The following is a 5,421-nucleotide window of genomic DNA, read 5'->3' on the forward strand; positions in this document are numbered from 1 at the left end:
AATTTACTCAATAGACAGCTCGGTATATATCATCTTGGTGACTAGCCTTTCTTCTGTAACCGACACCCTTAGTGCTTACCGACTGAATCTTTCTGTAGTATTAACCGACTAGGGTATATAGGATGACTTTGAACATAAAACTAATGACAACTTAGTAAATAGTAACAATCTCTCCTTTTGACATTAGTTTGGTATGTTTGACAAAACTCCTTTCAAAGTCATAACACAAAATCTATATACTTACAAAATGTGACTGAAATGACAGTATATACATTCGTTCAAATACATACTCAAATACATACTCCCCTTATCAATATGTTGAACAAAACTTGATTTGCATGCCCCTGATGTTCCATGCTCCCCCTGACATTTTCATCTGTACACTCGGATACTCTGTCTATACTCAGTACACTCCCCCTTTTTGACAAACATCAAAACTAGTTACCATTCGGTGGGGGCAACTGATCAAAAATAGATTTATACTTAGTACGAGCATCGTTGAGAGCGTTGGTAAGTGCACTCTTGACACTTTCCATTAAAGAATTCTGAGCATTAATATCAGCTAACAATTAAATCGAACCATCTAAAGTGCTTCCCTCTACTTGTGTGGATAGTTGGGTAGCTCGGTTGATCTGCTCTTGTATTGATGACAAATGGGGAATAAATAATGTCTGAAGAGTCATAATATCCATCCTTATTTTGTGCTCTTCATTCCGAAGTTCTAACTGCTGAGCCATAAGAGTTTGTAGCTTGGTATAAAAATTCTGAATAGAATTTGGCTCGGTAGTCAGTTTATTTGAGAGATCGGTAATCTCTTTTTCAATGACTTCGGTCTTTTGCTTGATATCTTTAATAAAGAATGAAAATGTACATAATTTCTGGAATAAATAAATAATGTGCTTGAGTTGAGGGGACAACTCAACAATGAATCCAACAAGCTTGATTTTACCTATAGCAATGGCTTTTTGCACTTCTTCAATCATCTTGGCAGTTAGCTCTTTGTCTTTTAATTTGCTAAGGTATTCTGATGCCTCTACTCCTAATGTTTCCAATTGAGTGAGTATTTCATCCAATTGCATATGGATGGCAACATCTATACTTACGGTAGCTTCAGGTAGCATGTCTGTCAATAATGTTTTAACCTTCTGAAGTACTCGGTTCTTCTTTTGAATGGCTATCTATTTTTCTTGTTCTGCTTTGGCTTTGCACAACTCACCAAATTCAATAAGTGCTTGCCCTTTTAGTTTGGAAATGTCAACATTCGGCAGTACAATAGGCTTTGACAGATCTATCTTGAAACTGTGCTTCTTTGCTTTCTTCTCCTTTGATGATGATGCCTTCATCGGTTGAATGAGTACAATGGCTTTGGAGGCTTGATCTTCCTTGGTATGTTGCTTGGTAGGAGCAACACTTTTGTCGGTTTCTATAGCCTCTGTTGTAGCCTTCGGTGATTCCTTGCTTGGGGTTTCAGTGGTAGCAGTTTCAGTGCTTGCAAGAGCTTGAGAAGTTTGCTCACATGTGGCCTGAGAGGTAGATTCACCTTGTGTAGCCTTATGATCCTCTTTGCCTTGTTCTGTGTCCTGAGGTATCTCAGTTGTCACTTGTTGAGTTACCAGAGGATAGGACTTAACCTGTTCCAAGACTGATTCACTAGATACCAGTTTGGCATAGGCATTTCCTTCTATCATTTCTGCTTCCTGTGCCTCAGTATCCATGACATCCTCATCTAGTTGAATAGTTGAAGCAGGATCTTGCTCGGTAATGTCAACTATTTCTACTTCACCTGGAGGTTCTTCAGTCTGAATTTTGAAGATTTCTTGCCATTTTTCTTTGGTTTCCTTTTTGACTTCAAGATAAAGTCCATTCATCATTTTCAAGGCTCTATGCTTCACTTGAAAATTTGTCTGGTATTTTTTCAAATGATTTCTAATATCATCTACCGACATGTCTGGAAAGAGATGTACTAAAACTCTTTCTCTTATCTGCTTCTCCGAGTCCATAGCATATTTCCATCTATTGTCAATATGAGAGTATAATGCTTTTGGAAGAAAGTTAGTGACTTCCAATGGAACTACTCAGAATTTGAGAAGTGTACATACTACTGACTCTTCTATTTGTCTCTTTTCTTCTTCTGTCTGGGAATCATATTTAACATACCTGAATTACCCGAATCCTCCATATTGTTTCAATTTGGCACAAAATCAACACTATGTACATCTTCCTTTGTGCTTTTAACAATCTGAAATTTATTTTTTTCTTTAGATTCTGTGTCACTTGACTCCTTATTCAAAATGAGTCTCTTGGTTGACTTTCTATAAGTCTTTGTAACTTTGGGCAATTCAACATTTTTTTGCTTCTTACTGGGTGACACTGCAGATGATCTAGTGTTAGGTCGTTTCACTAGTGGAGTCGGTGATACCTTAGGTGTATCTTGTTTCTTCCTTTTCAATATTTTGCCCTTTGGCAACTCGGCACTCAGAGTGGTGGCTGCTTCCTGAGCTTTAGATTCTTCCTCAATTGAAAGTTGATCATCTTTCCTACTTGTTGGCTTAGTAGGTGTGGAGGTAGAACCTTCTCCAAATTTCTCAGTTAATTCTTTTATCATTTTAGTGGCTTTTCTGGTAGCCTTTGGTACAACTATGCTCATTTTTACCTTCTCTTTTACCTCTTCATATGTACCATATCTGATCTCAGTTGAGTGCCTTAGAAGTGTCAGAAAGGCATCTATCTACTATTGAGTGATCTCAAAATCAATCTCATAACCCATAGGCGGTAAAGATTGAGTTCTGGGTTCTACTGCATTGACATAACAATAGTCGGTGTCCACTTCAAAACATATAGTATCCTTATATTTCTCCACTAGCTGAGGTGGGATCCTGTACCTGTTATGCATCTTTTCCTGAAATTTATTAAACTAGTCATCCATTATCTCATTGAAATTATCACCTAGCTGATTGATAAAAGCATTTATTTGATGGGTGATCGGTCAGTGTAATTCCCAAACAATGTTACCGACTGAGGGAAAGAACTTCTGAAAATAGAAGAACACACACACTAAGAGTGACCCAAACTTTAGTGTGTTAGCAGAGTTATTCTTCTTAGGTTTCCTTATTGTGTTAAGATTCTCAAAAATATTCTTCAACAATACTTCACATAGATCAATTTTCATACCCTTTTTCACAATTTTATAGGCCAAATCCACAGCTGCACATGGTACACTTTTCTCTCTCGCCGACTGAAAGAAACAATAACCGATGACTCTAATTGCAAACTTTAGTTCTGCATCTGTTACATCATTCAGCTTAAGACCTCTGCAATCAGACTCAACTCCGGTTAAGGTTATCAGTTCCTTTTGTGAAATCATCTTCTGTGCTCGGGCATGGTCGTATATAGGGTATCCGATGATTATGTGAATAATCTCCTTGGTGATCTTGAACGATTGGTCTTCTAACCACATAAAGTCATCATGCACTCTGCTCAAAACAAATTTGACCCATTGGGGTTTGAAAACTCGAGGATAGGTTAGGGCTTCAGTCAATCCCTTAGCCTTGATATGCTCATACTTACTATCCAAGATTCCATCAATGCAAAGTTCATCATACATGTCCTTAATTTCGGTATGACCTAGCTCTTCTACATGGCACTTAGTATAAAATCTGACACCTTCAACCAATAGAACCTTATTTGGAATAAGAGAAAATGCAGTTTTCTCATCGGGTTCAAATGCCACTTTGGGAGGTAAGGAATACTTAAGTGAGGGCTTCTCAATAGTCTCAACTACAACTGGTTTCTACATCTTGGGAGCCATTTCAAGCTTTGGATTTCTACTAATAAAATAGCTTAGGGTTTCAACTAACTAGAAAACGCTTTCGGCTTAGTAAATATAATGCAAATATTCACAACTGACATTGATCGGTTAACTTGCTTGAAAATGCGTTTAAGATTGTGTGAAAATACCTTGAATTCGCTTTGAACTGTTTGATCACCTTTGATTCGCTTAGCTCTACTCTTTGAAAACTTGGTAAGTGTAAAATGACCGCACAAAAAACTTTAAATACACCCTTTACCTTATCGGGCTTCATGCAGTTAGGTAAGATAAGAATTAAATGCACTTGATTACACTTTACCGACTAACTTCCTTATATGCTTTTACTGACTAGATAGGTTTATTGTATTTACCGACTTCACTAGTAAATCGTAAGACTAGATACAATTTCAGAAATGTTAATACATCCTAGCTATGCAGATTTTGGAGTTATTTCCATGATTAAAATAGGAACTGTTAAGATCTAACCTTGTGAAGACACAGCCCCTTCATACCTTTATTGATTAATTGGAAGTAGATGCACCTAACTCGGTAGGTAAGGTGCTTTCTTCATTATTTGATCCATTTTCCTTCTTTTTCCAATTTTTTTGTAATTTGATTCTTATCTCTTCAGTATCTCCTCTGGGTTGATCTCTGCAATCTTTAGCCAAGTGTCCAACTTTATGACAATGAAAGCATGCCATTCCAGGATTTCTCCATGATCTTTGATTGTTCATTCCAAACCTTATTATACAGTTTGCACTTATATGTCCATACCTTCCACAACATTCACACCATATTCTTGTATTGTAATCCCATGGTTCTGCAGTATATTGTCGATTGAGATCTATGTGAGTTTGGTAGCTTGTATCATTTGCTCGGTGTGGAGACCACATGTAGTTTTTCTTCTTAAACCAACACTTCTCGGTATTGTGTCCATATCTATTGCAGTTTTTGCAAAATCCCTTGAATTTTGCCTTCTGATAATTGCTAACAGATTTTGTCCTACATTGTTTAGATGTGTGACCATACTTATTGCAATTGTAACAATAGCTATCAGACCTAGTCACATTCGATAGCTTACCTTTTCTGATTCGGCACATGTTAGCAGTATGTCCTTGTTTTCCACAGTAGTTGCAAATAGGCTTGTTATATTTCAACTTATCTTTGTTTCCAGCCTTCCTTGATAACCGAGTCCGACAAATTTGTTGGGTGATCTTGTGTTTAGTTGCTCATCCAACATTCTTGACGCTTCATAACTTTTCTTCAGTGTTTTTTTTGACTTCTTTTCTGCTTCAAGTTCATCAGTCAATCTTGATAATTCAAGTTTCAATGCTTGGTTCTCATTTTCTTTCAGAGTTGCTTCATGATGTGCATGATCCAATTGATCAGATAGATTATGTTGAATTCCAATCATCCTTGTGATTTCATCATTCTTTTTAGATACCAATGCTTCTAGCTGTTGTTTTTCTCTTTCTATACCTTTTATGTTATCTTCAGCTGTTCTCAATGCATCAAGATTTTCAGTCATCTATGTGCTGAAATACTCATGTTCCCTTCTCATTGCTTTAAGCTGATCATTCAGTGCTTTGTTCTTTTCTTTCAATTCTATAATC

The sequence above is a fragment of the Cryptomeria japonica genome, chromosome 2 (genome assembly GCF_030272615.1).
Source record: "Cryptomeria japonica chromosome 2, Sugi_1.0, whole genome shotgun sequence".
NCBI lineage: Eukaryota > Viridiplantae > Streptophyta > Pinopsida > Cupressales > Cupressaceae > Cryptomeria > Cryptomeria japonica.